Below are 13,329 nucleotides of genomic sequence, written 5' to 3'. Positions count from 1 at the left end.
AAACCTCATTCATTAAATGCTGATGAAACGAGGTAAAGGCAGAAGAGAATCAAACGTATATTACATTGCAGCACTCTCAGGATGCCCCAAGATGGAGGATCTATGATGTTCCCATTGTTCTGACCTTGATACATTCGCTGAAGTGCTAGCATCATAAAATTAAAGAGAACATTCTTATTCCTGGTATAAGTAAGAGACATTGTCTAGGTGCTATGGGACATGTGATTTATTATGTTTCATGAAAGGCTGGTTATTCTACGGGTCTCTGGAAATGAGATTAGCATGAAGTTTTCCATGAGCAAGCTCCTACCATTTGCTCCATTGGGTTTTATCTTTAAAATTGCTTCTGCCTTGTCAGAAAAGTAATTCTATTGACTACATTACAGCAGTTTGAGCTGTATTAACTAGTTCTGAACATGCAAACAGCATTCTAAACCCAAAGTTATCATACTAAACTGTTAAGAATCAGAATACAATGGAGTTCGAACCCTGGTATGAACGTCTCCCTATCAGCAAGGTGCCCCAGAATACCCAGATGAGAGGGTAAACCTCAGTCTAAATCCCAGGCTGATGAAAATCATGCATGTCAGATTATGAGAATAGTATGTGAGAACAGAGAGAGTGGGCATAAACAGGCATTCACTACATAAATTCCTCCTGTGGAGAGTATATGAAACTGCATCAGCATCACTCTTGGAAGTAGTCCCCTGCTCAGAATAACTAAGGAACTGAATGTCGGAAATTCACTGGGTAAGCAAAGGATGGCTCTTGCAACAGAGGGAGGGAAGAGATCCCTAAAAGAAGTGAGAGTCCTCCTGTTCTCATCAAGAGCAGACATAGGAAAGGAAAAAACTATGATGAATTACCCAAAGGGTTAATAGAATTAAACATAGATTGCTGTTTCCCAAACCGGATTTTATTTTAACTTGAACCCAGATCGTTTTATTCAAGTGAGTTATACCTATGAAGAGTATTTTGAAACCAAAGAATACACAAAAGGGAGTGCACAAATAATGCCGCTTCACAAACACTATGGGGTAGATTCCATCTTCATTCTATGGGCATAATTTCCACTCATTAATGAGTCATACATGCAGATCCAGGGGAGAGTACAACCCTTAACATGAATGGAACTTCCTGTGCTACACCTGATCAATAGGGAGAGGCAGGTGTCAGGACATGAATGTAGTGGTCAGGAAAAGAGTGGGTATCTGGGAAGGGTATGGGGAAGGAGGGTAACAGGGGAATTACTACTATATGAGCATTACTAGCACCTTCAAGAAATAAACAAATAGCTACAAACAAATACAGGCCAAAACCAACTATGGACTTTCTCCCAATATGTAAGATGCTGCTGGGAGGCTCCCAGCAGTTGTTTATGGTCCATAAATACCAGAAACAATGCCAGCACTGGACTGTCAGATACTTAAGAGCTGATTTACAGCCATTGTCCAAAATGACAAATGACCCCCCAAATCCTTCCCTTTCACAAAGGGTACTTACTGTTCATTTGTAAATTAGCAGCCGATGTATTTAAAAGTGTTGACTGGCCCATACATGGAACTAAGCTATATGAATTTCTGCTTACTATTCAGAGGGAGATATGTATTAGCAAGCTGGAGCTTTTCAATAACTGTGACAGAAGTTTAATTGTATGGGGAAATGTCTTTAAAAGGTTTTTTGTTTGTCTGTTTTCCATGGACTATTCCAGGTTAGTTGTCCAGTTATTTAACTACATGGCTTACTAATACTAAGCCCCAAAACTCTGTGTGCATGTATTATATAAAATATACATTGACATACATACAAGGGAGACACTGAGATTTTAAATAACAAAACTACACTAACTTCCCAGATAAAAATATTTAAGCGAAGAGGCATGCGCCACCAGGCTCAGCAGAGATATTTGTAGGGGACGACTGAGTAATGGTGACCAGCCCTCCTCAGCTGCTCAAATGGCAGGGTCAGGATAGGAAAAAGGGAAGCAAACTCATTTACCCAAAAAGCAGCTGTCCTTCTCTCTAATCTGACAGATACCTGCTACAAAGAGCAATTCTCTTAATTTGAGGCACCAGGTCCCTCCCCCCGCCATCCTGCAAAGAAACTTGTATCTCATTTGTGACTCCCTCTCAAAGACCAACTCCCTCCAACCCCACACTAATAAAGCTGCCCTTGATTTGAGAAAATGGGACCCCTTCCCACACTCAGACACAAAGAGCTGCTCTTTGCATCAGTACAAGACTGCATGCCCCTGGCAACTCAAATGAACACTGCCTCCAATCTGAGACACGGGGGTGTCTGTTACAGCTCCATTTTGGTTCTTACAGCTGTCCCCTTACTCCATTTTGTTCTTATTCTCCTCCAGTAGCCACCCCTCCCTGGCTGTTAAGTTGTTTAACAGGGCCACTGCCCTTCTCAAAGGGAGGGCCCTTTAAGTTGTTTAACAAGAGCCATTGCCCTTCTCAAAGGGATGGCCACTTGTGCTAAGTGGGACCACTGCCCTGTTCAAAGGGTTAGTCCTGTTATCACCTTGTTAAAACCTGGGCTTGGTGTAGGGTAGGCAATGTCCAAAGCTGCAAGACCTATTGTGTTTTTAAGATCCTGGGCATGAGTCATAGACCTCATGAGCTTTTGAGTCACCTATTGCACAGGACTCTGCCCAGGCATGTACCTGCAGTTTTTCCCTGCCTGCTCTCCTCCCTGTGAGAAGGGGAACCAATCAGAGTTACTGGCAGGAAGCTGCCTAGGTTTGCCTTTATAAAGAGACATTTTCTGAACAGACTTTAGAAAGGTTCCTGCATTGCTACCTGGTCTGATCAGCCAGGAGGTTCTGGGGGTTCTTTCTCCGCTCTCGTTTTATTTTTGAGCGTACCCCTGTTTTTTGAACCCCTCCCATGAAAAACAAATTGCTGCCTGAGAGATCTCCTGATTATCTAGACTGTACCAAGCCTTCTGATGTTCTTGCTGCTTCTGCTGCTGCCTTGGGGGCTGGTAAGAATCCCTCTGTGAAACTTTCTGTACTTTTATTTTATTATTTTAGCTGCTGGCTCTGTCTCCCCAGCACACAGACTCAAGCTAAACCTTGGTCCGTGTTTTAAAAAATCTCTCTTAAACTCCGTGGCACTCTGCCACTAAAAGTAAGTTTGTGCTGCTGCTAAGCTCTGCTCCTGTGGGCTTTGCCTTGGACTCACTGTTTTCAGCTGTATCCACTGCTGCAGCCACCTCCCTTGGCTTCCTTGGGGGCTGCCTTGGGAGCTGTATTCTGGGCACATACCACTCTGCCCTCTGTAACTTCCCCATAGCATAAGGTGCACCATAGGTTTTGTTTCTTTAGTTTAATAAGTCATAGTTTGTTAAGATTAAAAAGCTTGTAAGTCTCACCTGCCTTGCTATAGTTCGTTGTTTTGTTGCTTCATATAGCTGCTTGTTGTAGTTTGCTTAGAATTGTGATATTTGTTGTTTTGCCTAGTCATTGGTTAAGATAGATTTAAAAAGTCATTGCCTGATTGTATTCTGTACCTGTTTTGTTACTTTGTAGAAGCTGCTTGTCATTTTATATAAGTTTGATTAAGTTAGAGGATAGATAAGGTTCTTGCTGCTCCAATTTCCCCCTCTGAACTTCCCAACCCCCTTGCTGTTTTTTCCCCTGTGTCTACATCACCATCTGAACTTCCCAAATTCCCCCCACACACACTGCTCTGTTGTCCTTACCTCGCAGAGCTTCAGAGTCTCTCGCTGCTTGCAGCTGCATGTCTCATCAGTTGCCACTATCCTTCCACCCCCCCCCCCCCCCCCCCGGTTTCTTGACCCAGCCTTTGGATACACTCTTGCTATCACAGCCTCACAAATTAAGTGTACACTGCATAATTTCACTTATCACCCATATTGTATTATTGCACTGTGATTCACATTTTACTTCCACCTTTCTGATATACTTTGTATTTGCATTAATACTATTGTGTTAATACATTCTATCTAAGATTGTTGACCATTCTATATAGAAGCTACTATTTTATTTTGCATTTCTTTTTGGTATGTTTTACATTCCACACTGTATCTAGAGCTGTTCCTATATAAAGTTGAGTTGCTTATTAACTGTACTGTATCCCATTGCGCTAAACCCCACTTACTGTACCCCACTGTTAGAACTCCCTACACTTTTCAATAAGAAACCCCCCCCACCATCATTGTCTATTGTAAACCCCCTATACACCCCATCCCATAGTATTTCATTGTTAAATTCTCACCACTCCCTTTTTCCTTTAATAAAGAAATTAATTTGCACCCCACCCCTGTGGTAATTGCTCCCCAAGATCCCATATACCTGCTGGCAGGGACAGAGGGGTAGGGGGATAGGTTCTCTAATGTGACTAGTGATTTTGGGCATCCAGTTTGAAACACCTTATAGAAGCTTCATTTTCAGAAAGTGCTGAGCACCCAATTCTGAAAATTGGACAACTTTAAGGTGCCTCAGGTTCGGCACCCAAAATCTCTACTCACTTTTGAAAATCTTGACCAAAGGCTATAATGTGCAATAATGAAAACCTCTCTCTCTATGCTACTTACATGGCCCCCATGCTTGAGCATCTCATGATTTTTAATATATTAGACCTCACAACACTTCTGTGAGGTAGGAAAGTGCTATTATCCCCATTTCACAGATGGGGAACTGAAGTACAGAGACAGAGAATATGTCTACATCACAAAAAAAACAAACAAAAAGAAATCCAGCCAACCCTGGAGCACCGAATCTAGGACAAGTCAGTTGTCTTGAGCTCACAGGTCTTGACTGCAGGGCTCAAAATAGCAGTGTAGGCATTCTCACGTGGGCTCAGAGACCCTTCCCCCCCACCAACTTTCAGTGCCTGGGCTCTAGCTGGAGCAGGAGCATCTACACTGCAATTTTTAGCCCTGCAGCCTGAGCCCCACCAGCACAAGTCAATTGACCCAGGCTCTGAGAGTCAGAGCCATAGGTTTTTTTTCTTTGCAGTGTAGACATACCCTCAGTGACTTTCCCAAGGTCACACAGGCAGTTTGTGGTGGAGCAGGGAATTCAACCCGGTTTCCCCAACTCCCAGACTAGCACTCTAACCACTGGATCATCTTATCAAAAGAATAAATACACTCAGACAAGCATGAATTAAAGCTGGATACGGGCAGTGCAGGCTACAGGGAGCTAGCTGAATTAGTAGACATCCAATGAAAGTTTATCCTTATTTTTAAATAATGTATTCCAGTATCATCCACACAAAAATACATTTGGGAGATCTGCACTCAATAGCAGGACTTTTATCCACTGCATTACTAGGGAACCAGCTTTCTTGTTGGCAGTATGTAAAACTCTACTTTGGTTCATAAGACACTCATACAGCACATACTCCATTTTTCATTGGGGCTGATGGGAGAAACAACAGCTCCCATCTATGCATTGAACAGGCTACATCCTACTTAATTCACAAAACTAAATCAGATTAGGCATATTCAAACCAGACATGTACAGCATTCCTTATCAAGGAGCTAGGCACTGACCCTCAAGTTACAACCTCCACAATGTATAAAACATCTTGGTATATTTTACACCTTCATCATCATCGGAGTTTATTACATCATCGGCTTAGTATTATAGACTGATGTGCATGGGATGCATTGGAAAAGACCAGCAATTGTTGCAGGGAAAACATTCTGAACAATCCTCACTTCCTTAATTATACAGGTCCACTTTAGAGGTGGTATGAAAAAGGTCTCAAAAATTCTCATATATACTCATCTACAGCTAAAACTTAGGTTGGCCTAACTACATCACTCAGGGCTGAAAAATGAACACCTGAGCACCATAGTTTGGTTGACCTAACCCCTAATGCAGACACGGCTAGATCAACAAAAGGATTCTTCAGTTAACCTAACCACCACCTTTCAGAGAGGTGAATTACCTACATTGACGGAAACCCTTCCACTGTAACTGTGCCACTGTAGTGCAGACACACTCTTAAGCATTTTTACACTCCTCTGGTAATGTAAAATGTCCGTAAAGTGGGTGTACATTAAAGTGAGTGTAAACATAATTTGCACCCACTTTACAATGCAAATGGTGTCTTAGGATTGTCAACATGGCAGATTTTTCCAGTTATACTAGCATAATTTTATTAGGATATAATTATAGTTATACCACTATAACATCCCACATGGACACTTACCTCTTTTCAGCCTAGCTTAAAGCACTTCAAAAGCATAAGCTAAACTGGAAAAAAGGCCCTCTCATTCCCGAATAAGAGTGTCCACATCAGGGAGTTATACAAGTACATCGCTACCTCAATATAACGGCACCCAATATAACACAAATTTGGATAAAACATGGTAAAGCAGTGTTCTGGAGGGAGGGGGGACTGGCGGGGCTGTGCACTCCGGTGGATCAAAGCAAGTTCAATATAACACGGTTTCACCTATAATGCAGTAAGATTTTTTGGCTCCCAAGGACAGCGTTATATCGAGGTAGAGGTGTATAATAATAATGCTTAAATTCATACCCTACTTTATACTGCTATAACTGCCTCATGTTGACGGAGCTCAGCGTAACTGAGAATTCAAGCCTCAGTCTCTCACCTCAGCCTTATTCTTGATTGTGAAGTTAGCTAGAATGACTGGCAGCCATGAGGCCTTCACACAAATATCTGCACTATACAAACATTCATAGCACGACACTTAAGTGTTTACTGTGCTCTCAGTACATGATTTTCAAACATTCATAACTAATTTATAAACCAATGTTTTCCCCCAAGCACAGTAAAGCAGACTCTCCCTCATTCGAGGTTACATACAGGGCCAAGCAAGGAATTTTACAAACAAGCCACTTGTGAGTAATCCAAGGGCAGCAGAAAGTATCCAAAACACTCTTGGGCAAAAATCCTGGCTTCTCTGACCCGGAGAGTCTTGCCATTGACTTCAGTGGGGTTAGGACGTCACCCTCAAGTTAAAAATGATCATGTGCAAGTAGGCTCCTCCAACCCCCAAAAATGTTGGAAATATTTTATTCAACTTTACCCAGAAAAACTAACCTCTAAGCTAAGACTAAATATGAAAAGTTTCAACTCGAAAGGGTTTTTTGGTTGTTTTTTACGTTATAAGCTCCTAAAATTAGAGACTTAGAATGGGTGGACTATCTCAGCAATAACCATAGCATCATTATTTATCTATCTTTGGGTTTTATACTGCTATAGCCAAGTCCCTAGAGGACTACATGGAGTCTCTGGCACTTCTCCCATACCTGAACTAAGATTCACATAGAGTCTTTTGGTGTGCAAACTCTGAGCCAGAAACGGTCTTTATTCTTGTCTGTGTTCAATAATAAAGTAAAGCTGTCCATAGCAGGCTTTTGCTGTTCACCTTTCTCGGTTCAGTAGCTTTTCCTTACTGTTATTTCACGGGGCACTTATTTTCTTCTTGTTTGTGCTGTTGTAATTCCTTGTCTTTGGTTACTACAGAAGAGCTTTTGCAACCTCCTGCATTCTCTGAAGATAGTCTCAGTCTTGGGCCTGGTCTACACTGGGGGGGGGGGGGGTCGAACTAAGGTACGCGACTTCAGCTACGCGAATAGCATAGCTGAAGTCGAACTACCTTAGTTCGAATTTCCTACCTGTCCAGATGCCGCGGGATCGAACTCCGCGGCTCCCCCGTCGACTCCGCCACCGCCGTTCGCGGTGGTGGAGTTCCGGAGTCGACGGGAGCGCGTTTGGAGTTCGAACTATCGCGTCTAGATTAGACGCGATAGTTCGAACTCCGAGAAGTCGAACTCTCCGCGTCGACCCGGCGGGTAAGTATGGACCTACCCTTATTTAAATTTATATTGTAGCAGCGGCCAGAGGCTTCAATCGTGTTGGACCCCAATGTTCTAGGCACTTTACACAGTCAAATGACAGACCCTGCAGCCCAAAGTGCTTATGAAATAAAAGGCAGAACAAAGAAGTGGGTGCATAATGGGAGATAAAGGGGTGTTTTAGCACATACGAGATGTGTGAATGATTTTTAGCCAATCAGTCAGAGTAACCAAATGTATCTCCTCTGGGAGATCATTATGTAATCAAGCCCCCTGGCTCCTGAGAGCTTCCCCCGGGCAATGTCAGGCATGTTGTCCCAAAGGAGCACAGCTGTCTTGGAAAGTCATGAATGAAGACATAGTTTTTGATTAAATTGGGTCCCAAGCTGATGAGGGCCTTAAAGATAAAGACTAGGGCCTGGAATTAGCACTAAAAGCCAGTGGGTGGTGAAGTGTGCTGATGTGATGTGTTCTTAGCTTTTTCTCCCACCAAGGACTCACTTTAGTTCTATTTTATATAACACACGGCTACATTTGTTAAGGCTCTGCTTGAGATAACAGGCATGGGGGCTATGTTAAATTAGACGTAATATAACACAGTAGAAAATGGTTACAAAGCTGAACCTGCCTACAGCTGCTAGGACAAAACCAAACCTATAGGGCCTTCAACAATATGGCCACTCTCACCCTGCCTTCAGCAACAGATCTGCTTCTGCCTTCAGTCACTATAAACAGGGTAAGAATTCTGAAGGCTTTCCATGCAAAGAAAGAGAATAAATAGTATACACTGGACATCCTACAATTTGTTTAGGTCAAAGCTTAGAATGCCCAGATAAATACACAGAATTCTTCCTTTGGGGAAATTTTGCACAATACTAAATGAAATACTACGATACCACATTTAACCAAGTATTGACATTTACCTGGCGATGACTCTGGATTAGTTGGTGAAACAAAAACTCAGAAAGAACTCATTATAAAAACAGTATTCATGACAAAACAGGCTCTAGAAATGCAAAAAATCTCCTAGTCATAGATGGATAGATAAAAAGGAGTGGCAACACAATTGCCTAATATGAGAGCGCCAAATATGTACATCCTGTAGGATAACAAAAAAAAAAACCACCTCATCTTTGAAGAAACCTGAAACTCCCCCTCCTGAAATATCTAGACACAAAAAAAAAGGAATGAATCTTATGTTTACATTAATTTAATAAAACAGATCAAAAACTAATGCTATATGTATCAGTTAAGATGAGCAACGATTGTAATGAAGTTATATAGTTAATATAAATTTTCACAGAAATACTTTAACACAATAATTTGCTACAGTATTGTTAAACAAAATACAATGTATCAACTTACTGAAAGTGAAAATAATATTTTAAACTTGTGTTGTAATGTCAAGAAGCTATTTTGACTCTGAGCTAGTTCTCACCTAGTTTTGCTCCGCTGAAGTCAATACAGCCATGTTAAGTTATGCCAGCTGAGGATCTGGGCTGTTTTCTAGTTACTACACCTTTAATTTACAAGTTAGTTACAGCCGGAATACAGACAGAGCTAAACAAGCAAATTGGGTAGCAGCTCGTCAAAAGGCCGTTCACTCTGTACTTGATCTATTTTGTTATTATAGCTTTGGGTTTTTTATTCAATAAAAGTAATTTTAGTTACCATATAAGCCAATTGTAGCTTCAGTTATCAGAAGATTTAAGAAATTATCTTGCAATGAGAATGGGATCCTTTGAAATAGCAAAGCAAGCTTGTGAAAGAAGAGGGCCACTTTGGGGAAGAACAGAAATGAAGACGTTAAAATGACCATTTATGAGGAAAACGGGCTATTCCCAATTTTATGGAAAAGATGAAAATTCTAAAGTTTATGTAAAAAGCCAGCAGCAATATTTGTATGCCAACAACACTAAAGACTGCAAAAAAGAAAAGATGCATTTTCCAGAACTGAGAGAGTTATAGGCAGCTGAACACTGTTTATAAAAAGGAACCCAATCTTGGAAGGAGATGGGGATATGGATGTGGCATTTGAGTGTGGGACCCTACTGGGACGAGGGTTTAATCACAATTAGCCGACAATGCTGAACACGTTATGCCATGATCCACTCTCTTCACAATCACATTTGAACGTCATTAAACTGAGTCATGTGAACAAGCCACAAAAGAAATGTTCAACATTCTGAGAGTGCAACTCTGCCTACGTCACATGGAGGAAGGAAGGACCACACTACAAGGAAGGATGGCAACAGGAGTCATTATGATAAGACAACAGCAACAGAAAACTGGAGTGCCAGAGTGGTAGGAAAAGTGGACATGCAACTCTTGCTTGTCATGCACCACAGCAGAGAAAGCAATTCAGGAGAAGGAAGCCTGTAAGGATGAGGAGAAAGAATCCATTCTAAAAAATGCCTCACTGTATTCAGATGCCTTGTGATTTATACTACTTCTCAGAACTGTTTGCAATACAGAGTAAGAGGGAAAAAATGGCTCCCCCTATCAAATACACACCTTCATGGCTTATGTTATCTGCTTGGCTTTTTCCTAAAATTTTAAACTACTTTTAAATCAACAAAACAACCCAGTAAGAGTTTCACCCAGGGACCCTCTGGGGAGTGAGGGAGAAGAGAGGAGAGCTTCTTGAAAGGAATCCTGAGTGATCAATTTGTGACTCAGAGATTAAAACACTTTTGTTTCTAAAGAAGGAGATTATAAATTTGACGTTTTAAATACAAGCATTAAATTCAGCACTGTTATGATTCAACATAGCACTGAAAGGATCAGGCTGCAAACAGAAAATTACCCAACATTTCTAACTTCAAAACTGAGACATGTTTGCCTTTCCAACAGCCTGTTTGCCACTCTTGGATTGTAGTGGTAATTGATCCAAACTATGCTTTGCTCTGAAGAGAGATGTAGAATATGTATGTTTATAAAATGTCTCTTAAGTAAAGGGAAAGGAGAACTTGCTTTTCAGGGCTCTAATCATTCATGTCAGAAAGTAACTTAAATAAGGACTTGAAGAGTTAAAAGGTAGACCTAAGATAAGCATGCAGTTTGAGTAACTGCATGAGTGAAAGGCTAATTAGATGCAATTACACATGCATTTTGAATCTTTACATCAAGACTAGAACTTTTTCTAAAAGGTATGGTATAGCTCAAGCAGACGTTATAGGCTTGATGCAGAAATTATTGGGTGTAATCCTATGGCCTGTGTTATGCAAAAGGTCCGGTTAGATGACAATGATGGCCCCTTCTGCTCAGAAAATGTATGTAATTAAGGTGAGAATTCCATAGAATCATAGAATCATAGATCAGAAGGGACCAATATGATCATCTAGTCTGACCTCCTGCAAGATGCAGGCCACATTAGCCGATCTCCCCACTCCATTAGCAAGCGACTCCTGCCCCATGCTTCGGAGGAAGGCGAAAAACCTCCAGGGCCACAGCCAATCTACCCTGGAGGAAAATTCCTTCCCGACCCCAAATATGGCGGTCAGCTGAACCCCGAGCATGCGGGCAAGACTCTCCAGCCATACCCTCTGGAAAAAGGTTAAGAATAACATATCATTGACCCATTGTACTATTTACCAGTGTGGCACTTAATTAACCTATTGACTAAGCCCGGTATCCTATCATACCATCTCCTCCATAAACTTATCTAGCTTAGTCTTAAAGTCATGGAGGTCCTTCGCCCCCACTGTTTCCCTCGGTAGGCTGTTCCAGTATTGCACTCCCCTGATAGTTAGAAACCTTCGTCTAATTTCTAGCCTAAATTTCCTAACTGACAATTTATATCCATTTGTCCTCGTGTCCACATTAGCACTGAGCTGAAATAATTCCTCTCCTTCCCTGGTATTTATCCCTCTGATATATTTAAAGAGTGTAATTATATCTCCTCTTATCCTTCTTTTGGTTAAGGAAAACAAACCGAGCTCCTCAAGTCTCCTTTCATATGACCGGCCTTCCATTCCTCGGACCATTCTAGTGGCCCTTCTTTGTACCTGTTCCAGTTTGAATTCATCCTTCTTAAACATGGGAGACCAAAACTGCACACAATACTCCAAATGAGGTCTCACCAACGCCTTATATAACGGGACTAGCACTTCCTTATCCCTACTAGAAATACCTCGCCTAATGCATCCCAATACCGCATTTGCTTTCTTAACGGCCACATCACATTGCCTGCTCATGGTCATCCTACGATCAACCAGGACTCCTAGGTCCTTCTCCTCCTCCGTTACTTGCAACTGGTGCGTCCCTAGCTTATAACTAAAATTCTTGTTAGTCATCCCTAAATGCATAACCTTACACTTCTCACTATTGAATTTCATCCTGTTACTAATACTCCAGCTTACAAGGTCATCCAAATCTCCCTGGAGGATATCCCGATCCTTTTCCGAATTGGCAATACCTCCCAACTTGGTGTCGTCCGCAAACTTTATCAGCCCACTCCTACTCTTGGTTCCCAGGTCAGCAATAAATAGATTGAATAAAATTGGACCCAAAACCGAACCTTGAGGAACTCCACTAGTGACCCCCCTCCAACCTGACAGTTCCCCCTTCAATACTACCCTCTGCAGTCTCCCCTTTAACCAGCTCCTTATCCACCTCTGGATTTTCATTTCAATCCCCATCCTTTCCAATTTAACCAGTAATTCCTCATGCGGTACCGTATCAAACGCCTTACTGAAATCTAGATATATTAGATCCACTGCATTTCCCTTGTCTAAAAAGTCTGTTACTTTCTCAAAGAAGGAGATCAGGTTGGTTTGGCACGATCTACCTTTCGTAAATCCATGCTGTAAACTATCCCAGTTGCCATTGGCCTCCTGCCCCGTAACCACTCTCTCTTTTAAATTTTTTTCCATGACTTTGCATACTACAGATGTTAAACTAACAGGCCTGTAGTTACCCGGGTCACTTTTTTTCCCCTTTTTGAATATAGGAACTACATTAGCTAATCTCCAGTCCAACGGTACAATCCCCGAATTTAGAGATTTATTAAAAATCATCGCTAACGGGCTAGCAATATCACTCGCTAGTTCCCTTAATATTCTAGGATGAAGATTATCCGGGCCCCCCGATTTACTTCCGTTAAGCTGTTCAAGTTTGGCTTTCACCTCCGATACCATAATGTCTACCCCCATATCCTCATTCCAATCTGTCCATGTATAAATATTCATAAGCCCTTAATTAGACTAATTGAAGACCGAGGCAAAATATTCTGCTCAGATATAGTGCCATTCCAAGATTATCCCTAATCTCCACTGCTCAAAGTTTTAAGCGGTCCCACTTCTTCTTTCTTGGTTTTCTTCCTATTTATATGGCTAAAAACCTTTTGCTATTGGTTTTAATCCTTCGCTAAGTCCATCTCCACCCGTCGTTTTGCCTTTCTCACTGCTTCCCTACACCCTCTGACCTCAATAAGGTAGGTTTCTTTGCTGATCCCTCCCATTTTCCAGTCCTTGTACGCTTTCTGTTTTTTCTTAATGACCCCTCTGAGACGCTTGCTC

The 13,329-nt window shown here is 41.6% G+C and overlaps 1 protein-coding gene across 4 annotated transcripts in view; it reads right to left on the bottom strand.

The window, feature by feature from the left end:
- Window positions 1-13,329, bottom strand: part of LRP5 (LDL receptor related protein 5) — a 258,401-nt gene that overhangs the window by 131,263 nt on the left and 113,809 nt on the right. The window contains exon 1 of one of the 4 annotated variants that reach the window (XM_039538084.1): window positions 1,999-2,006. The exons of the other annotated variants lie outside the window; for them this stretch is intronic. The gene's annotated coding sequence lies outside the window, so the exon portion shown is untranslated. Of the gene's footprint in view, window positions 1-1,998; window positions 2,007-13,329 lie in introns of those variants that run through there. 4 annotated transcript variants of the gene reach the window in all.

The sequence above is a fragment of the Mauremys reevesii genome, linkage group 4 (assembly GCF_016161935.1).
Source record: "Mauremys reevesii isolate NIE-2019 linkage group 4, ASM1616193v1, whole genome shotgun sequence".
NCBI classification, from domain to species: domain Eukaryota; kingdom Metazoa; phylum Chordata; order Testudines; family Geoemydidae; genus Mauremys; species Mauremys reevesii.
The sequence above is the reverse complement of the archived record's forward strand: the minus strand, read 5'-3'. Positions and strand labels throughout refer to the sequence as shown.